The sequence below is a fragment of the Petaurus breviceps genome, unplaced genomic scaffold, assembly GCF_028583685.1.
Source record: "Petaurus breviceps papuanus isolate PSGF00001 unplaced genomic scaffold, PetGlider_PUasm1.0 126, whole genome shotgun sequence".
NCBI lineage: Eukaryota > Metazoa > Chordata > Mammalia > Diprotodontia > Petauridae > Petaurus > Petaurus breviceps.
In genome coordinates, this window is record NW_027185655.1 from 40,771,367 (window position 1) to 40,794,669 (window position 23,303).

General features: G+C 39.3%; 1 non-coding gene across 1 annotated transcript; it reads right to left on the bottom strand.

The window, feature by feature from the left end:
- Positions 1-22,972: 22,972 nt before the first annotated feature.
- On the bottom strand, positions 22,973-23,079 carry LOC138171217 (U6 spliceosomal RNA). The gene has a single exon (XR_011170825.1). It is a non-coding gene; the product is annotated as a U6 spliceosomal RNA (small nuclear RNA).
- Between the last annotated feature and the right edge of the window lie 224 nt (positions 23,080-23,303).

Genomic DNA, 23,303 nt, shown 5'->3' on the forward strand with positions numbered 1-23,303 from the left:
ATGGTGTGGATCATTATAAGCACTCAATGAAAGGTTGATGCCGGATTCACAAGGGACTGTGGAAATTCTACATCAAAGTTCTTACCTTGTACACATAGGCATTGAATGGAGTAATGAATTAGCTCAGGCTCATTCCTGCCAAGGCTTTGGGCATTTCCCAGTAATCACTCTGACATTCCTGGCTTTACCCACACAGTTGAGTTGATACCCAATTCTGTTTAGAACCAGTCCAAAGGATAGACATAGTGTTGGCCAAAAAGATCAAATGAATAGGTTTTCGGCCAGAAGCCAAAGTATGGTAGAAATGGGGAAATTAGGAGAAAGATAGAAAAATGAGAATGGGAGGATCATAGGATCCCAGATGGGACTTAAAAAGCAACCTCAGAGGCCAGTTAGTCAAAGAAAGAGGTAGAAGAAGAAGAAGAAAGAAAGAAGGGAAAGAAAAGTGACTTTCTTTAGAGCGGTGATTGTCAAACTTTTTGGCATTAGGAACTCTTTCTACACTTAAAAATTATTGAGGACCACAAAGAACTTCCGTTTGCATGGGCTATATATATTATCTTAGCATTATAATGAAAATAATTTTGACTTTGTGAATCTCCAGGAAGCTGTGCACACTTTGAGAACTGTTGCCTTGGAGGGAAACTAAGGAAATAATTACAGAATTAGCAGAATTTCTTCTTCCTTCCCAAGACTAATGTATAACTTCTTGCTATAATTTACCTATATAAACTCTATGATCAAAATGCCTTAATTTTTTTGATTGTAGAGATTCCCTTTATGTGTTTTGCTACTTAAAGTCTTAAAGACTACGAACTGATCCTTTTCTTACTTAGTCCTGGTTGGTTTAGAAAAAACCTTCAGAATTTGGGCCTTCTGTATCATCACATGGAAACTGTTAGCTGTTAGTTGGAACGATTCTATTAAGGACTAAAATTAGAACCCCCTTCCTTGCCCTTCTTCCTTCTGGCTAATAAAAACAGATTATTCCATTTCCATATACAAGTAGGATGCATAGCTGCATCTGTCAGCTGGATTATGCCAGAAATGTGACATGGGATCTGTCACCATCACAAACTCCTTTGAATTCATCTTCCTGTCCTTTTACCATCCTCTTCACATTTAGAGAGAGGGACACTGCCAACCAGATGAGTATCTCTAATTTGGGAGTGGTCCTAACCTGTGATTAACCATTCAAATAAAGCAAAGACTCTAAGTACATCCTTAAACCATTCTTTCAACAAAGATTCACTGAGGGCCTGCTCCTTGTCTGTGACAAGATCTCTCCTTATCATTTCATAAAGATAAGATATGTACAAAAAAGAATAAAAGGTAATAGGAGGAATTATAGTTGGTAGGCCTAGATCCTTGTGACCCCATATGGTGAGGCCTTTGTTCCCATCTGGATAAGGTGAAAACTTATGTTGTTTGGGCTACTTTTTATGTTAATGTAATATTGATGAGAATTGATTGATTATTGATGATTCATACTAAGTTATACCTGATGAGGTCAGACTCTAGTAAAATAGTGATCAAGGGTGGGAAGTTGCTGGAGACTACCTGTCAGGGAACCATAAAAATGAAGAGGGTGATTATAAAATGATGAGATATAGGGTTAGGGGTACTCGAGACCCCAAAATACCAACACGCCAGGTCTTGCCTAATGAATTGTACTCAAGGCTTCTCTCAGCCAAAGAAAAGCAAAGTTTACTACTAGAGATTCTATTGGGTAGACTCTTAAGGAACCTTGGTATCTGTGATGCTTGTACTGAATAAGTGGACCAGAATCATCTGATACAGAATGAGTCTGCACTAAATCATTCTCTGGCCGTCCTTTCATGTAGGCAAGATATATATCATATATACAGACAGGTTGTATATATATATATATATATATATATATACACATATAATATTATATACATATATATTATGTTATATACACATATAATATAATATAGGGATAGTGTAAAGGAGGAGTTTGGGGAAGGTCTTCAGAAGGAGTCAGATGAGGTCAGACTCCAGTAATGAGTTTGGGGAGGGTCTTCTGGAGGAGTCAAGGAGATCAGACTCCAGTAAATGAGTGATTAAGGGTGGGAAGTTGCTGGAGGCTACCAACAGACAATGGTGGGCTAGGCCAGTTCAGGGGTGGAACAGATTTAGGTATAGATATTTTGGGAGGATCCCAGGTGGGAAATTGCTGGACAAAAAAGGGCTAAAGATTTGGGCAGAGCCACAATGTAAGGCCTATGACCTCAGGCAAATGCCTTACTCTGGGAAAATTCCAGGAGAGTTCCAGGAGATTCCCAGAGCCTGTACCTCCAAGATTCAAGGAGAGCTCAAGGGAGTTCCTGGAGCCTGTACCTCATTATACCCACAGTCTTGACCTTTAAAAGGGGAGGGGAGAGCACACTTAGGTTTAAGACTGGAGAGAAGGAAACATAGGGAAGAGAGAACTTACATAAAAATGTCTACTCATTTCCCAGGAGGAAACCCGAGAGTCCTCTATGTGAACAGAAGAACCAGCATCAGATAAAGAAGAATAAACCAATTCCTAGACTCAGTGAGAACTGGAACAAGGGATGGAACTGTGAAGGAGGAATGGATAGAACACTGTTCTTGGAGCCAAGACTTGAATTCAAATCTACCTCAGACACTTAACTAGTGTAACTTTAGGCGAATCACCCTTTGTTTCTTCATCTATAAAATGGGATGGTAACTGCACCTACCTCCCAAGGTTGCTGTCAGGGTCAAATGAGATAAGATCTCTAAAGTGCTTAGCACAGTGCCTACACATTGTAAGCAAATGCTTGTTTCCTTCCTTTGTTCATTCTTTCTTCCTTCCCTTTCTTCCTAGACCTTGCTCTTCACTGATCCTGCAAGTTATGTGGATTGTTCTGGTCTGGGGGGGCTAGTTCCTATCTCCTTTGGAACCCCACCAAGGATAGTATTATATTTGGGGGGTGTCTGAGAAGTGAGGTTCACCTGAGAGTAGGATTGCTTGACTGAATGACTAGCAAATAGGAGTCCTTTGCCTTCTTTGATGTGGGGAGTGGTGGCTAAGATTGACCCAAGTTAGTACTGGTTATTGTCCTTCATTCTCAGAGGACCAAAATGACATCACCATAGTCAAGGTACTAGTGTGTCCAGCTGTGGCTGATCAGACCAATGTGAGCTTGGAATGCTCTACCACAGGTCGGGTACAAATAGTCCATGTGAACATTTGGGGTGGATTCTCTAAATTTGTGAATCTTGCGTTTCTTCTGAGAAACTTCATTTCTGCTATGTGTGTGCACCTTCCATATACCAATAGTAAATGGAAGTCATCTTTGCAGAAGTTTTTGTACTTTTTGTGTGTTTTGACCACAGAGTGGGATCCCTGCCTGCCACAGCAAACAGTCCAGGGTTGGTTAAGTGAACAATTTTGGGGGGAACCTTTTCTAGCCACTTCCTCACTGGAGGGGAGCAGTGTGGTCCTTTAAAAGGGCTACTCTGATATCCAGAGGGCTGCTCAATCCCATTGCTGCTTCTAGGGAGAATATGAGAACACCATATGACCTGGGCCACCTGTGTGCAGGGTTATGACTACAGCTCCCAGTGTATCCTCACCTGCTGCTTCATCACTTTCCTGTCGCCACAGGACTTTGAAGTAGGTAAAAATGGTAAAAGATGGTATAGGTTGTGTCTTTTGATTCATGCATAAATTGGATTTAAGTGAGGCAGAGTTGCCTGAAGTTAACGGCCTCACTCTCTCCTCCAGAGTCATCACAGTCCAGTGGTAGGTCAGAGTCAAGACAACACGATGACTGGAGATGTAGTGGAAGACCCTGAAGTCTTTGATGTCTAATCAAACTCTAAGCGATCCACAATGCCTGCTTCAGCAGCCTTCATGGCTTTTGGAACAAATTTTTCTCATCCATCCATTGTACCAGGGGAAGTTGTCACATGCTTGGGGTAAACATCCTTCCAACTCCCTGATGGGTTTGAGATCCCTTGGTTACCCTCAACCTGGTTTAGCCAATCTGCCAAAGTGGTTTACTGGAGTGTGGCCACTGCTTCTTGGGAGTCACAGGTATGGGTTAGGTGGAACAGGTGGACACCAAAGGTAGAAAGCAGACCTAAAAAGGTGTTAGCAGCCCTCCCAGCAGAGAGACTAGTCTTCCCTGAACACACCCTACACACCAAGTTAGTATTATAAACTGAATAGATCCCTGGGATACTGAAGCCCACTGGAAAGGAAATGAGAGTGGAGTTGACTGTTAGTGGGCTGAGGGGCAAGTCCTTGTCATTTTGTCAGGTCAAATAAGGTCTTTCCTGTATCCTATATCTTATTAACCTGAGTATTTACATGGGAGTATGTGGGATGAAAGAGTTCAGAATCTGCCCCGTCACTCAAATGGCATCTGCCAGGGAGAGAGCAACAGGTAAGAAGCAAGCCCGTGGTTATATATATATATATATATATATATATACATATATAACCTTCTAATGCAGAAACCCAACCTCCCAACTGGCCTTCACCCTCATTGGTAGGGAGGCTGGCCCACAACCTAAGTGTGGGAATCTGTCTTGGAGACAAAGGACACGGAAACATGTGGGTGTCCAATGCAAGGCCAGGAAAGCAGTTTTATCCTTATTTGGCATATGTTGTGCTGAGGTGGCACTGGGGAGGGTCTCCATTGCTCTAAATCCCACATTCCCGTTAAGGTCAAGTGACTTCTAAACTTGGGCCTAGTGGATGCTGAAGCTACTCTAGATTTGATTTTTCAGAATGGGGAAACTTCACTGCAAATTATCCCTCTCAGGAACTGGGAGCCCTTTTCCTTTTGGGGGCCCAAATTCTGATGTTCCTAAGGGAAATCCTAGGAACAAGCATGAGCCAAAGAGAGATGACTATTGAGGCACCCCAAAGATTGTACATCTCCAGAATTTCTAGTCTCTGGATTATAGAATCATGGAATCTTAGAGCCAGAAAGTGTCCTCAAGAACATGTGTGCCAACATTCTTGTTTTAAGGTTGAAACTGAAAACCAAAAAGGTTGAACCATTGTTAAGGTCAAATAAAAGCTATAATGCCTTACAGTTATATACTCTTTTGCAGTTTGCAAAATACTTCCACTCTATGAGGTAAATGAGAAAGATGGTATGTTACCCATTTTGCAGATGAGGAGACAGAGACTCAGAGAAGCTAAGTTTGTTGCCCACAGTCTTGGAGATAAAAAATAATTACAGTCAGAAAGAAAAAAAGTGACTGTTTTAACCATCTAATGCTTTTTCTCCTGGACTATACTGCTTTAAAGAACACTGGTTTTTTTAGTCAGAGGCCCTGTGTGACCTTGGGCAAATCACTAATCTTCCTGGGCTTTAGTTTCTTCATCTGTAAAGATAAGAGAGTTGGACAATGTGGCCCCTACCAAGCCATTTCTCAGGTATCTCCATGCCATGTGCTCTCCAGCCTCTATCTCTGACCTACCCCATTTGCCCTGGGCTAGGACTAGTGAGCATTGATCTGATCTTCCCAGATCTCAGGCCCACCTCACAATTTCCTCCCTTTCTCTTTGCCATCATACTTACTCTCTAGCTGCCACCTCCAGCCTATAGTCAAAGTCCAGTTCCTTCCTCTTTTTCTAACTCTAGTTTCAAGACAGTAATCAAAGTAACCCTCGAATTCCTGGGAATTCTTGGAAAGAACATGTCAATCATTTGTCCCAAATCACCATTCCCTGTCCAAAATACTCCTCCCCAATTCTACTTCCTCTCTTATGAGCTCTTTCCCTCCATTCACTGTAAGGTCCTTGAATTCAGGTATGTCCCCAGCTGTTGGCACAGTGCCTTACACACAGTAAGCACTTAATGCTTTCTCATTCATTCCAGTCTTATCCATATCTATGGTTTTATGATTCATATAAATAGTATAGACAACAAGTGCTAAGGAGAAAACAAATCCAAAGAAGGCAGAGCTCTGTATGGACTGGGGTGATCATGGAAAGTTTCCTGGGGAATGTGACATTTGAACTGCCCTTTGAAGGACAGGGAGACTAAAGATCTGAGTGCAGGGAATTGAGAAAGGAAGCTTTTGGGGTAGAAGAAACAATAGGAGCTAGGGAGCAGAATGAGAAAAGCAGAGGGGAGTCTAGGGACAGTGATCAGACCAGTTTGTCTTGAACAGAAGGTATGTTTAAAGAGATAAGATTATCAAGAGACTTGGGAACTCCAGCATGGAGGCCCTTGTAAACCAAATTTCGTCTTTATCCTGCAAGCAAGAAGAGTCCCTTAAGGTTTTTGAGCGATTAAATAGCTTAATAAAATTAGAGCTATTTTTAAGAAAAATGGAGCAGGGAGACCAATTAGGAGATTATTGCAATTAGTAAGTATGAAGTAATAAGGACCTGAGCTGACTAAGGTGACTGACTTCAGTGTGAGTGGAAAGGAAAGAATAAATCCCAAAGAAATAGCAGAGGGAAAATGAGCAGGATTTATCAACTGATTGGAGGATGAAGGAATCAAAAAGTTAAGCATGACTTCAAAGTTTGACACCTAGGTGACAAGGGACAATCTGTGGGCCATCATCATAGCTATTAAATTTTTTTTTTAGATAATTTGATATTTCCAGGATCTCTTTGATGCTGTAATCACTGCTATGGTATAGATAGCAATTCATCCATGCTTTTGTATCCTTTACAACTCTTTATTTATGTTTTTGTAAAAAAAATCACTTTCTAAGACTGCCTCGTCATCCTTTGTGAAACTGTCTCGTGTCATCACAAAGTGGATTTAATCAGAACAAAGCACAGCACAAGTCACGTCTGATAATCTACACTTCATTCCGAGTTGTGTCATAGACTCTCTACAGAAGGGTCTCCCGATTGGGCTGTGGACCTTTCTCTAGATTTCTTGCTCCTCAACATCGCCCTTATCCTGCACATACGCCAAATCCTGTCATTTCTTTTTCTGCAGTTCTCACATGTAACCTCTTCTCTCCACTCCCATGCATCCACTACCCTAATTTAAGCCCTCATCATCTTTCATATGTACTAGGGCAGTAATCTCCTAGTGTGCTTCCTACCTTGTCTCTCCAATCCACATTGCTTCCTCATGGGTACAGTTCTTAATATACAGGTCTAACCATGTCACCCTCCTACTCAATAAACTCTGAGATTCAAACCCTTCCTACCTTTCTAATCTTCTTACTCTTTACTGTCCTCCCCATACTTCATGGTCCTGCTGTAGTGGCTTGTTTGCTGTCCTTCACAAACAATGCTCCATTTCCTGTTTTTTTCCTTTGAACTGCTGTCCTCAAAGCCTGGAATGCTCTGCCCCACCTTGCCTCTCTGTCTTTTAAGATCAAATGAAGGAATATTTTTAAAGTGTCTGGCACATAGTAGGTGCTATATAAATGTATATTCCTTTTCCTCTCTTAGAATCACTAGTTTTCTTCTAGGCACAAGTGCCCACATTCTATGGGAGGAACTTTCTTAGTTCCCCCATCTGCTGGTGTCTTTCCCTATAAGGTTATCTTGTATGTATTGTTTACACACATACACACGCACACACACACACACACACATCCAGGGTATTTATTACATTCAGTTTCCTAAATTAGATCCATAATTACTTGTGACTTTTGTGAGTGACCCAACTATCCATGTAGGAAAAATAAAATGGATAAACAATGACTATCATCCTTACATACCATGAAATTCAATTGGATGGATAGCCCATACAGTTCCTCTATCAATATCAACATCAACATCCATATCTCTATCTATCTATCTATCTATCTATCTATCTATCTATCTATCTATCTATCTGTCTGTCTGTCTGTCTGTCTGTCTGTCTGTCTGTCTGTCTGTCTGTCTGTCTGTCTATCTATCTATCATCTATCTATCTCTATCTACCTACCTACCTACCTGTCTGTCTGTCTATCTATCTACCTATCTATCTATCTTTTGGCCGATACTGTAGATATGTGTGTGTACTTATATAAAATTTCTGTTATTAAAATTTAAGTTTTTTAAGGACTTGTACTCTTTGACCTTTCTTTTTTGAATCTGCAACACTTAGCACCGTGCTTAGTGAATGCTTAATAGCTAATGCTTAATGAAATGCTAAGTGACTCAATAATCCTTTGATATCCACCCAATGTCATATAGGTCCTTACTATATGTGTATCAGACCTTCTTTTCCAATCACATGTCTTTCTAATTATATCCTTTTTGATGCTTCCCCTATACAATTCTTCACTAGTAATATGTCATAGCCTACTCGTTCCCATTATGTACCTTTCCATTACCCTTTGCATGACCCACAACTTTAACTTTTAAGAGAAAATTTAATTTTTAAGAGATTCTAGTGCTCCATGACTTGAAATCATGTGGCTTGACTGGAAGAATATTGATGTTAAAAAAATGGATCTCTGTTTCAGAAAGGAACATGAGGATATTAAAAGCCCTACACAGTTTTCCTCCTGTCCAGTTCTGGGCCTCATTCCCATCTGCTGATATTTAAGTATGTAGAGGAGTTCTATGGGTTATCCAACTGAATTTCATAGTTTAGATTATAATCATTGCTTATCCATTTTGTTTTTCCCATGTGGATAGTTAGGCTACTCACAAAAGTTATAAATGATTATGGATCTCATTTAGAAAATTAAACATAATACCTGGAACTTGATGTATTTAGTAAAATGTTATCCACATACAGGAGCATCTGGAAGCTCTCATAACCCACCAGAAATCTCTCCATTTGAACACTGCACCAGACATCCTATGTGACAGTGGCAAATATCTTTGGCAAGTATATGTCTTCAGTTTTAGCCCTCATTTGATGTTTGTTTTTTTGTTTTGCTTTTTGAAGGGGGGGAAGGTAGGGCAATTGGTTAAGTGACTTGCCCAAGGTCATATGGCTAATTTTTTGTGTGTGTCAAGTGTCTGAGTCTGGATTTGAACTCAGGTCCTCCTGACTCCAGGGCCACTACTCTATTTACTGTGCCACCTAGCTGCCGTCTCATTTGATGTTAATAATCAGAGATTCAAAAAATGTCTGGTGCTATTCCTTTAAAATATTCTTTTATGATTTTGACACATATATAAAAAGTAGTATCTGAAAGTATCCATTCCAAACCATGGCTTCCAAGCCCCTTTCAACCTGTTTCTTTTATCAGGCTAACCAGAGGACACATTATTTCAAAGCAAAGGACAAGATTCCATTCACATACATAGTTCCCATGCCTGCAGTGGAAGAAGGGACCCAAGCAACCAATACACCTGAAGAAGACAATCACTTAGAGTAGCCTCATGCAGTCCTAAGGCTACTCGTGCTCCCCCGAAGGCTATGCGGCTTATGTGTTTCCTTACAGAGCAACTGATGTGCTCATGGATATCATCACTTTACAAGCTGCTTTCTCTTACGATCTGAGATCATATGATCCTAACTCCAGAGCCGGAAGGGACCCTAGAGGCCAAGTCAACAAGAATTTATTGAATACAGATTGTGTTCCTAGAACTGTGTTAAGCACCAGGGTTTCCAAGAGATAAAAAGTCTCCACATTCTAATGTCTGTACAGACGTTTACGTACAAACATGAGGATAAACTGGAAATAATCTCAGGGGCAGGCATTATGTTCAGGGGTATCAGGAAAGTTTTCTTGCAGAAGATGGGATTTTAACTGAGGTTTGAAGGAACCCAGGGAAACTAGGAGTCAAAGATGAAGAGATAGAGAGCATTCCAGGTGTGGGGGACAGCCAGTGAAAATGCAGATGGAGAGCAAGGAACAAGGAGGACACTGAATCATATAGTGCCTGGAGGGAAGTAAAATAGAAGAAGACTGGAAAAAGGAGGCGGTGTCAAGTTATCAAGGACTTCAAAAGTCAAATGGGATTTTATCTTTGATTCTGGAGGTAATCAGAAGCCACTGGAGGGAACTGAGCAAGGGGAATGACATGATGAGATAGGCATTTTAGGAAGATCAGCCTGATAGTTGAGTGGACGTTAATTAGAAGAAGAGACATTAGGCAGGGAAAACAAGAGAAGGTTATGGCAACAGGACAGCCATGAGGTTATGAAGGCCTGAACTAAAGTAGCAGAACTATTAGAGGAGAGGGTATATATGAGAGATGTTACAAAGATAGACTCAAAAGAACTTGGCAACTGGTTGGATATGAAGGGGTGAGAAAGAGTAAGGAGCTCAAGAAGACACCTAAGCTGCAAGCCTGGGATAACTGGAATGATGGTGTGCCCCCCGCCCCCCTTTCCCCCAATACTAAGGAATATAGGAAGAGAAAAGGGATTGGAAGAGAAAGATAATGAGTTCAGTTTGAGACACCTACTGGACATCCAGTTCAATGCAATTGGGTATGTGAGACTGGCGGTCAGGAGAGAGGTTAGAACTGGATAAATAGATCTGAAAATCATCTGTGCAGAAATGACCATTGAATCTATGAGAGCAGATGAGATCTCCAAGCAAAATAGTATAGGGGGAGAAGAGGGACCATAACAGAACCTTGGGGGGATATCCATGATTGGTGGATGCAACCTGAATGAAGATCAAGGGAAACTGAGGAGTGGTCAAATGGGTAGGAAGAGAACCAGGAGAGAGAGACATGTGTTATGAAAACCTAAAGGAAAGAGACTGTGAAGGAAAAGAGGGTGATTGACAGGCTGCAGGGAAGTCAGAAAGAATGAGGCCCTCTAGGCCAATTCCCACATTTTACAAGTGAGGAAACTGAGGCCCAGAAAAGATAAATAATTTGTCCCAGACCATATGGGTAGGAAACATCAGAGGTGCAATTTCAGTCTAGGTCCTCCCAATTCCAGAGCCAGTGTTCTTTCCTCAGGTCCATTCTGGACCTCTGCTGAACTATTTTTTCTGCTCTATTACCCTCTACTGGGGAAACTGACTGAGCTGCTCAAATATAAAATCCTCTGTCTGGCTTTCAAAGACCTTCCTAGCTTGGCCTCTTCTTACCCTTCTGGATGTCTTACACATTATTCCCTTTCATGTACTCTACAATTCAGTAATACTAGCCTTCTGGCTACTGCTGGCTCAAGACACTCCATATTCAGACTCTGATAATTCCTACTGGCTGCTGCCCATGTGTGGAATTCTATTCCTCCTCATTTCTGCCTCCTGGTTTCCCTGGTTCCTTTTAAATTACAGCAAAATCCTACCTTCTACAAGAATTCTTTGCAGTCCCTCCTTAAATCTTCATGCCTTCCCTTAGATACAGTTATGTGTGTGTACACATATATACATATAATATATATGTATGTGCATCTGTTTTTGTTTATATGTAGTATGTGTGTGGTACACATACACGGCTAGTTTATACATATTTGCTTGCATGTAGTCTCCCCTCTTTAGGCTGTGAACTGTTTAAGAACAGGAACTACTTGGTTTTTTACTTTCTTTGTGTCCATAGCATCTGGCACATAATAAGTGCTTAAGACTGGCTGACTGTTCTTTACTGTACTCTGCTAGGTTACAGCTAAAGAAACTAGGAATTTTAGGTCTTTTAGCTCATAGTCTCATGGGATCTATCTCAGCTCTTTGGTAATTACAAAAAGAAAAACTTTTGGGTATATAAGTCATTTTTGGGGGAGGGGGCTTTTTCTTTTGGAGGGGGAGAAGGCAGGGCAATTGGGGTTAAGTGACTTGCCCAAGGTCATGCAGCTAGTAAGTGTTAAGTATCTGAGGCTGCATTTGAACTCAGGTCCTCCTGACTCAGGCCGGTGCTCTATTCACTGCGCCATCTAGCCATCCCATTAAGTCATTCTTTTAAACTGACTTTCCCCCGTGCTGCTTCTTAGACTCTCCATCTAAATTCTGGCTTAAGATATGGTCAAACCTAGCTGTGTGACCCTCAGCAAGTCATTTAACAGCAATTGCCTCTCAAAAAAAAAAAAAAGATATGGTCAAATCAGTTATCTTCTATCATATCTTAGTGCAACACTTGGTCCCTGTAAATAATTCTGTGAACTGAACTTAGCAGAACTACAAAAAAACTAGGTAGAATTGTGGTGAGAAGATTCAATCCCCATCGTACCTCTGTTCATAAACCTGGGTCCATGAAAATCACCCTGGTGATTTCACCAGGTGAAAAGGGACTCACTAGAGTGAATTGTCAACCTTTGTTCTATTTCCCCCAGTAACTAAATTGTTTTGCTCCTTACTCTGGAAACAACCTTTTTGGAAAAGAGCTTTTAAGGCCCTTTTAGGCTATTATACTTTTTTTTTTTTTTTGCTTTTTGGAGGGCAATTGGGGTTAAGTGACTTGCCCAAAGTCACACGGCTAGTAATTGTGTCAAGTGTCTGGGGCTGAATTTGAATTCAGGTTCTCCTGACTCTAGGGCCGGTGCTCTATTCACTGCGCCACCTAGCCACCCCACCTTTTAGGCTATTATGCAGTAAAAAAACAACAAATATAAAGAATCTTCATGAAGAAACATGTCATGGCTCATATGAACTGATGCGAAGTGAAGAATGTAGAACCAGGAATACGATATGCCCCATGGTTATATAACAAAGGAGTCAAAACAAGACTAAAAGAAGTCAAATTAATTGCAATGACCAATTTTGTTTCTAAGGAATAATTAATGAAAATATACTTTTCACTTCTCAGTAGAGAGATGGGGGAGGAGCACAGGTGTGGAATGTTGATATATATTTATATTTTTATATATATACATGCACACACATGTTTATTTATACATGAATAAAATATCTCTATATGATCTCTATGCAAACTGTTCTTAACTAATTTTTTTTTCTTTTAAAGTATAGCTTTATGGGGCAGCTAGGGGGTGCAGTTAGTAAAGTGCCGGCCAGGAGTCAGGAGGACACGAGTTTGGTTCTGGCCTTAGACACTTAACACCCACACAAAAAAACTAGCCATGTAACCTTGGGCAAGTTACTTAACCCCAATTGCCCTCTGAAAAGGCAAAAAAAATAAAGTATAGCTTTATGGTCTAGTGGCCATGTTCAGAAAAAACTGGACTAAAAAATTAAGATCCTTCATAAAATATAAATCAAAATAAATATATAACCCCTAATCGTTCACTGAAATGACTCAGGGATTGCTGTTCAGGGAAAGGGGAGTGTCATAAACTGAAAATAAAGGTGTTTTTTTGTTTGTTTTAGTGCCTTAACTTTATAATAGTTATTAACTTGACAGTTAATATAAAAAGTCCATGTACAAATCAATCAAACGTAATGAAAATATAGCAGGAACCTCTCCCACCCCACTCTTGAGGGTTTTACTTTCCCCCTACTGGTACCTATGGTAGCAGGTTGGGTCTTCAGAGGGGCAGCTGATACTATTCTCAGGGTTCTAGTAATAACCCTGTGGGTGGCTATTCCCATTACTATAGCTCCTGAATCCCCACTAGTGTAGCTACCTATTAGTAATTGTTCTTATTTATCTAAATTTAAATAAATATCAAAATTACTCATTAACAAAAGAAGTATAATAATAAACATAAATCTGCATATATGAATTGTATATACATGTATATATGTGTGTGTATCACATGTACATACATACACATGTGCTATTTAAAATATCTTTTCTTGGCTATCACCAGTGTTGCTACCAAAATCACCTCAAACCCTTAAATATAAATAGCTAACCCTCTTCACTTGCCTGGAAATTTAGTTACTTTATTTAGGGTCTCTCAAGATATTAAGTAAAGTCTTTCTCTCAAATTTTCTTCATCAGATAAAGTAGAAAACAACTTTTTCAAAAAAAGATCTCCATATCTTTCTTTTCTTTCTTCTTCAACTTCTCTTCAGCAATGGCAGAAATTCTTTAGCTTCTCTCAAACTAACACATTTTTTTTTAAGCAACCAGGGTTAAGTAACTTGCTCAAGATTACACGGCCAGTTATTTCTGGGTGTGGTGCTAAGTATCTGAGCCTGGATTTGATCCCCAGGTCATCCTGACACTGGAGCCGATGCTCTTTACTTGCTGAGCCACCTGGCCGCCCCTAAACTAACACATTTAATAGATGCTTTCCATAGCTTACCAAAAAGGGTTTCACAGATAAAAAAATGGAAAGTGGATAAAGTGGTTGCATAGATAAAAAGTGGAAAACACATACTCTCTCCTGGATTCCAAAGGTAAAGGCACACATAGTACAAATTCTTCAAAGATCCTTGTGGAGGATAACACACCTTCTCCCTGATGCAATAGGCGGAGGTGCTTTTACTCAAGTCATTTTCCAACTCTCTCTCCCCTAAGCCAACATCAACTGCTTTCTCCAACATTCTATTTGTTCTAAAAGCTGCATGACCATACCACAGGTATAGTTATACCTGTAGTCTCTAGAATAAAGGCATTCCAAAAAGAGTTACAAAAGAATTGGAATTTAAATAACAACAAAAAAGATCAGTGTAGGCAAGAAAAGGTGACAGTCTTAAGCTGGGATGACTTTGGTAAGAGTACGCAGTTGGGCGCCAGAGGTGAAGCATCTTGGGAAGGCAGAAATGACAAGGACTTGAAGGAAGGGGGATTCAAAACCAGACTTCTGACTACAAATTGAATTTTTTTCTCATTTAGCAACTATTCATTAAGTGATTACTAAATGTGAGGAGATATGCTATAGTGGATAAGAGAGCTGACCTCAGAAAAATGAGACATTAATGTACTATTGGTGGAGTTGTGAACTGATTCAATCATTCTGTAGAGCAATTTGGAACTATGCCCAGAGGGCTATAAAACTATGCATACCTTTTGACCTAGCAATACCACTCCTACATCTGTATCCCCAAAGAGGTAAAAAACAAAAAGGGAAGGCCTATATATATGTATATATATATATATATGTGAAAATATTTATAGCAACAATTTTAGTGGTGGCAAAAAATTGGAAACTGAGAGGATGCCCATCAACTGGGGAATGGCCAAACAAATTATGATATGTGATTGTGATAGAATACTATAATTGTGATGGAATGCTGGGGGCATTATGGGGCAAAGGAGCAATCTTTGCTAAAGTGCTTTGAGAGGAAGTCACTTTCAGTGGAGGAGAGGAATCAGAGAAGACTTTGGAGAAGACACTGAGACCTGAAAAGATGAAATGATTTTTCAAGGTCACACAGCTTGACAGAGTCAGGTCTTTGAGGGAGTGGAAGAATTGAGAGGATCAAAAGAGGTTGTGGAGACAAAATGCTTTGCCTACATTTATAACACATTTAAAGTGTTTTAATAATTATTATTACATTTATTATTGTTGTTATTATTATTATTATTATTATCACTGAGACCTGAAATGTTTATAGTTAGAAGGAGACAGAACTAATAGAGAAAGAGATTGAAAATGCAAAAAAAAAAAAAAAAAAGGAATAAACATGGTCCCCAAGGAGACCAGATGACCAGGAATATATTCAAAGGCTTAAAAAAAAAAAAAGGAATATATTCAAAGTCCACACAAATTGTGGCTTGAGATTCTAGCTCTTATTTATACTTGGAACTAGTAAAAATTCAGTCAGAGTGCAACATTGCACAGTTTATAAGCCAAACTCCAGGGGAGTCTCACAAGATCTTATACCATCCTTTTTCTTTTAATAGGAATGGAGAGAAACAATGAAGTAAAGTCATCACTGGCATGAAAATTTATGGGACTTAGCATTTTTCCCTTCTAACTGAGAGTACAAGTCATTATTTCTGTAAATAAAACAAAAATGGTTCTGTTAGAAGACTAGAAATATACAAAACTAAATCAAAGAAGGAAAAAGAAATGAAATCACTTTCCCCATGATCCTACAACCAACCCCACAGGCTGTTTTAAAGCCACCTGGAAAGATTTATATAATGTGAAGTGGGGAGATAGTTTGGATGAATTTAGAATTACTGCTGAGATTTATTTGCTGAAGCTGGGGAGGATTGTATTTTCTTTGTATAAGAGTAGTCAACTGGTAAAGGTGCTCAGGGACTGAAAGGCTTTAACTGCATTGTCTTGGCAACCAAGGACATATCTGGAGGTTATAAATCTGCTGATGACTATTCACTGATCTGGATCTCTAACAGAGAAATAGTAGGAATTTTTTTAAAAGAGTATTAAAGTCTTAGAATAACCTGGATTGGTTCAACCTCATTTCTTTGGAATTGAGTGAAGAAAGCCAAAATCACAAATTCTTAGATCCTTGTTTTCTCCCTTTTCTCCTCCTACCTGTCTGATAGATCTTTAGCTGGGTCACCATTGATCTTCTGCCCCCTTAGTGTGGGTGTCTATTCCACAGTCCTTTTTTCGCTCTACATTCCCTTTCTTGGTGACCTCTTTTACTCCTATAGGTTCAATTAACATGTCTATGCATATGTCTTTTAAGTCTATACCTTTAGCCAAAATTTCTTCCCCCCATACTCCAATCTTTCAGTTCTTCATCATCAAATACTTCATTATCAAATACATCATAACTGATTATTTTCTTCTCTAAGCCCACAGCTTCTCTCAACTCTCTTATTTCTTCTGAGGACATTCCCATGGTCCAAGTCACCCAGATTTGCAGACTTGTAATCATTCTTAATGTTTCTGTCTTTTTTCCTTTTAATTTTATTTATTTTTAGTTTGCAACATTCAGTTATACAGATTTTGAGTTCCAAATTTTCTTCCCCTCCTTCTCCTTCCCCTTTCCCCATCCTTAAGATGGCATGTAATCCAATATAAGTTCTACCTATACCTTCACATTAAAGATATTTTCACAATAGTCAAGTTGTAAAGAAGAATTATAACCAATGGGATGAACCACAAGAAAGAAGAAACAAAATAAAACAAACAAAAGAAAAAGAGAGAGAGAGAGCAAACAATTTGCTTCAATCTGCATTTGACTCCATAATTCTTTCTCTGGATGGCATAGCCTTTTCCATCATATGTCATTTGGAGCTGTCTTAGAACCTTGCACTGCTGAAAAGAGCCAGTCTATCAGTTAGTCATCACAGATACAATGTGTCTGTAATTGTGTACAATGTTCTCCTGGTTCTGCTCCCTTCATTGAACATCAGTTCAATAAATCTTTCCAGGTTATTATGAAGTCCATCTGCTCCTCATTTCTTATAGTACAATAGTATTCCATTACATTCATATACCACAACTTGTTTAGCTGTTTCTAAATTGATGGGCATCCCCTTGATTTCCAATTCTTTGCCACCACAAAAAGAGCTGCTAATAAATATTTTTGTACATACAGATCCTTTTCCCATTTGTATGATCTTTTTAGGATACAGCCTTAGAAGTGGTATTGCTGGGCCAAAGGGTATACACATTTTTTATAGCCCTTTGGACATAGTTCCAAATTGCTCTCCAGAATGGATCAGTTCACAACTCTGTCAACAATGCATTAGTGTTCCAATTTTCCCACATCTTCTCCAGCATTTATAATTTTCCTGTTTTGTCATGTTAGCCAATCTGACAGGTGAGATGTGGTACCTAAGAGTTGTTTTGATTTGCATTTCTCTAATCAATAGTGATTTAGAGTATTTTTTCAAATGATATAGATATCTTTAATTTCTTCCTCTTTAAACTGCTTGTTCATATCCTTTGACCATTTATCAATTGGGGAGCTTCTGTCTTTCTTAATCAACAAGTATTTGCTAGGCATCAATATGAGCCAGGCACTTGTGTTAGGTGTTGGAGATACAAATGTAAAAAAATGAAACAATTGCTACTTGCAATGAGATTCCATTCTAATTGGGAAGTAGGAGGGGGGAGTTGTGGAGTCAACACACATTTATTAAGCACCTACTATGTGGAAGAACTATTCTAAGCATTGAGGATACAAAGAAAGGAAAAAAATAAATCAAGGGCAGCTCTGCCCTAAGTAGTTCACCGTCTAATTGGAGGAACCATATGGAAACAACTATGTACAAACAAGATATATTCAGAATAAACTGAAGATAACCTCAGAGAGAAGATTAAGGAGGATGAAAGACCAGGAGAGGCTTGTTGAAGGAGAGATTTTAGCTGAGACATGAAGGCAGCCAAAAAAGTTAGGAGGCAAGAGGTGAAAAGGAAGAGAGTTCCAGGCATAGGGAAAAGCCAGTGAAAAGATTTATAATCAGGAGATAGGTTGTCTTTAAGGAATAGTATAGAGACTGGTGTCAATGTACACATAAAAATATAAGCAGTGTAAACAGAATGCTAATAAATACATATAACATATAAACATCTATCTATAGACTAATCTATCTATCTATCTATCTATCTATCTATCTATCTATCTATCTATCTATCTATCTATCTGTTTTGTTGTTCTGTAGTCATTTCAGTCATGTCTGACTCTTCATGACCCCATTTGGGGTTTTCTTGGCAAAGATACTGGAGTGGTCTGCCATTTCCTTCTCCGGATCATTTTACAGATGAGGAAATTGAGGCAAACTGAGTTAAGTGACTTGTACAGGGTCACACAGCAAGTACATGCCTGAAGCCTGATTTCTTCTAAAGTATTCCTGACTCCAGGTCTGGTACTCCATCCACTATACCACCTATCTTATATGTATGTGTGTGTGTGTACATGTTTGTATGTTTACACACATTTTATACTATTTTATTAAAGCAACAATGTACCCTGTGGGAGAAACAGGAAGAAGCATGTGCCAGGTAAGTCACCTAACCCCAATTGCCCTCCAAAAAAAAAAAAGGAAAAAAAATAAATTGAGGGAACATCCATCAATTGGGGGGGGGAATGGCTGAACAAGTTGTAGTATATTAATGTGATAGAATACTATTGTATTCTATCATAAAAAAATGATGAGCAGGAAAATTTTAGGAAAACCTGGTGAGACTTACATGATGTGATGCTGAGTAAAGTGAGCAGAACCAGGAGAACATTGCATAGAGTAACAGCAATATTGTGTGATGATCAACTGTAATTGACTTTGCTCTTCTTAGCAATACAGTGATCCAAGTCAAGATCTTTCTAGACAATTCCAAGACAATTCTAAGACTCATGATGGAAAATTCTATCCACATCCAGAGAAAGAACTATGGAGTCTGACTGCAGATCAAAACATAGTATTTGTACAAAAATATTCATAGCAGCTTTTTTGTGGTAGCAAATAATTAGAAACTGAGGGGATACCCAACAATTGGGGAGCGGCTAAACAATGGCTGTAGTAGAGGATTGTAATGGCATATTATTGTGCTATAAGTAATATTTAAGGAAAGCCTGGAAAGACTTACATGGACTGAAGCAGAGTGAAGTGAGCAGAACCAGGAGAACATTATACGATGAACAGCTATGAATGACTTTGCTATTCCCAGCAATATAATTCTTCACAACAATCCCAAAGGACTCATGATGAAAAATACTTTCCCCCTCCAGAGAAAAAACTGATGTTGTCTGAATGCAGACTGAAGCATATTGTTTTTCACTTTCTTTAATTTTGAGGGGGTTTGAGTTTTCTCCTATAAAATAACTAATATGGAAATATGCTTTACATGACTGCACATGAACAATTATTCTATATTAGATTGCTTCCTATCTCAGGGAATGGGGAATGGAGGGAAGAAAGGATAGAATTTGGTAGTCAAAACTTTAAAAGAAGTGAATGTTAAAAGTTGTTTTTACATCAATTGGGGGGAAATAAAATATTATTTAAAAATAAGAGAGAATAGCAGTGCCCCCCAATCCATCATACCTACTTCCAGCCCAAGATACACAGCTATTATTGAGGAGAAAAATCATGGTGGAAAGGGATCTAACCTTCCTTATCACCACCAGCAACAACTGCGGAACAACTGCCACCAACAGGCAGAGGGGTTTGGGAATGTTAGACGTGGCAGCCCCCTCCAGACTGACAGTCCTGCTTCCAGTTCTCATAGCTCCCCATGGATCCCAACTATCAACCAACTGCCACACATAAGGTTGGCAAGTTAGCACCCTAAAGTAAATACAGGAGGCAGTATTTCCCAGGCAAGTCAAACCACTACAATCATTTTGATTACTATATCCTCTTAGACCCTGATGGAGACAATCCAGGACCTAAACCCAAGAACCCTGGGAATAGCAATGCTTCCAGCCCTGTACCCTCAACCATCATATTTGTGGAGATGCAGCCTGGCAACTGCCCCTGAAGGTTGTTGCTAAAGACCCAGTAAGGCAGGTTCTTGACACGAGTCCTTGGTTCTTTATCACGATCTGATATAATTTTTTCAGTGGAGATGACATTAAAGGAGAAGCATTAACAGCTGCTTTGCCTTAGAACTGTACCCTAAGAATCATGAGACTTGTTCAGCTGCCTTGTAGCTGAAGCCTTCCATACATGTTCTCTCTCCCCTCTAAGAGTACAAGCTTTTGGAGATCAGAGAGCTTCGTCCATTTTTATTTATATCCCATAGCTTAGCACATTGCTATGCACACACAGTTTAAAAATATACTTGACTCACTCATCCATTCATTCATATACATAAAGTAGTTTGGGAAAGAGTTGGGGGAGAATCAGGAAAGGTATCATGCATAAGATGTTGTTTGAGCTCCATCATTAAGGAGGAGAGGGAATGATTCCATGAGGAAGGCCTGACATTGCAATTAATAATAATAATAATAAAGAGCTAACATTTATATGGTTCCTACTGTGTATCAGGTACTGTGCTAATCACTTCACAAATTAATATTATCTCATGAGAGCCATTGCAAAGGTATGAGACAGAAAATAGACTGATGTGAGAGAAGGATGGAGAGACCAGTTTGGCTGCACAGCAGAATACAGGAAGGTCCTTTAATTCTCTATATCTAATTGGTTGCCAGGCTTTGTCAGGGGAGAGATCTGCCCTGTCCCAGCCCAGAAAGCTGGTCCCCTTGGTTTTTGTGAGTCCATGGCTCATAATTGAGGGGATGGTGTTACTGCATATACCCCATGCCACTGTAGGAAACCTCTGAAGGTTCAAGTCCCTGCTTCCCTTGGAGAAGGCTGTTGGACTGCCTTTCCTGGGCTGGGTAACTTGATGCCAGAGTGTACAGGGAACAGAACTAGTTCAGTTCTCATTTCCTGTTCAGTTACTTATCTGAGTCAGGAGGCAATGTTTTGGAAGTGCCGATGCCTGAAAATGAACATTGTTCATATCTCAAAATACCAGATTGTAGAAACTGAGCTGAAAAATCACTAGTGTAAGGACATTGCTTTCACATCTCTTTTAGTCCCTTGAGATTCTGTAGAGTTAACATTCTACCGGAATGCCAACTGTGATGAAACAACTGACCTTTGGACCTAGTTATCAGGAACAATTTGACAAAATAAGAATGAATGCATGAGGGAGGAAATACCACATTTTTTAAGCACTTAGTATGTGCAAAGGAAGCTACCGAAAGGCTCGCTTTCTCTCCCTGCCTCCCTAGCAGTCACCCTGGAATTTCCCTGGGATGATGTCACGGGAGGAAGAGAACCCAAAGATATCTCCTTTTCAACCATTTATGTCTTCTCACCTGTGAAATGAGTGGAATGGTATGGAACCCTCCCAGTTCTAGTCATTCTATGAGTCCATGATTCTCATGAAATGGAGAATCCACCCCCAGCCAACTGAAGGTACCTTTCTTGTGGCTTCTAAAGTGGTCCAGGGTCAGTTTGCCTGGGATGCTAAATTTTGTTGAAGTACTCAGGATATTACTGTAGAAAGCCAACAATTTGCTTAAAAGAGCACTGGTCTCCCTGTTTCAAATCTCTCCCTTCTTCAATACACTCAGCTGTGAAAGTGATTTTCCTTAATCTGATCATGTCACACTCCACCACTCAATAACTTCCAGTGACTTTCTATTGCTTCTAGAATCAAATATAAAGTCCCCAGTTTAGCTTTTAAAGCCTTTCACAACCAAGATTTCCAGTCTTATTGCTGATTCCCTCAACTGCTAGGGCCCTCTCTACTTGACAATCTTGTATTTACCTACTTTCTATTTATTCTCTTAATATTGATTTCTGTATATACTAATATATGTACTTATTATCTCCCCCCTTCCTCTTTTTTTTTTTAAGCAATCGGGGTTAAGTAACTTGCTCAAGGTTACACAGCCAGTTATTTCTGGGTGTGGCACCGAGTATCTGAGTCCGGATTCGATCCAGGTCATCCTGACACTGGAGCTTGTGCTTTCACTCGCTGAGCCACCTGGCCGCCCCTTCCCCCCTTTCTCTTTAGAATGGGAACTGACTGGAAATTAGATTTCACTATTTGTGTTGCTATCCTAGTGTTCAGCACAGTAGGTGTTTGCTAAATGCTTGTTAATTGACTGATTCATTGATTTCTTGGGGGTAAGAATGAAAAATGAATCTTTTCCACTGCCATAGAGTTACCTTCCCCAACTGTGTCCTAGATACAAGAAATAGACATGTCCCAGTTTAGTCTGTAAGAGCTACCTTTCTGCCATTGTGGGGAATCAGAGTAGGATTTCAAAGGAAGGGTAATTACAGCTGTGATGAAATTTCACTTGTACTGGCAGTGATAGAGAAGGGGTATTAGTAAAGGTGCATGGGAGGGTAGGAATCTATAGACTTCTTCATATGTAACTCAGTTATTTAGAATTGTGCCAATTAAAAACTAACATTATAATGCAAATTCTAGTCCCAACATTTGAAGTATGTTCTACCCAGGGAGAGAAGTTGCGTATTCCATTCTATTCTGAAGAACTTTTCTCATAGAATAAAGAATCAAAAGGTTTTATAGTTTTTTTTTAATTCTCCCTTAGTAATGTAATCCACTTACATTGACTTAAAAACACTACTATGTCAATGCTGGTAGTCTTTACAGTAATAAGCACTGCAGATTAACTCAAGGATCCCACTGAGAGTATCAAAAACTCAATTCTCCACAAAGAGCTTAGAAAAATAACACAAAAATGAATGCAGCTCCTTGCCCCCCCACCAAAGCTATTTTAACAGGCTTGAATCTGTTTTATGACACTTGTTTTGTAATCTCTTATGTCTGAATGGATTTGTATTTGTACTAAATCCTTACAGTAAGAATTTCTGCACTTTTGTTATTTCTTCCCCCCCCCAAATATGGAATGCTTCGAGAATTTGTGTGTCATTCTCACACAGAGGCCATGATAATCTTCTCTGTATCATTCCAATTTTAGTGTATGTGCTGCTGAAGCAAGCACAGTTTTGTTATTCTTAAAGAATCTTACATCGGACATTTATTATAAAGTGATCTTTAAAATATGTACTTTCTTTTAGTATAAATATATATACTCTGAGGAATACATGGGAAGAACCTTAACATTTTTAATTAACTTATCAGTTTATTATCCTGTATGCTAAATTAGATTATGAACTCATTAGCAAGGTCTAATATAAATACTTTACATTTATTAATGTTTTACAT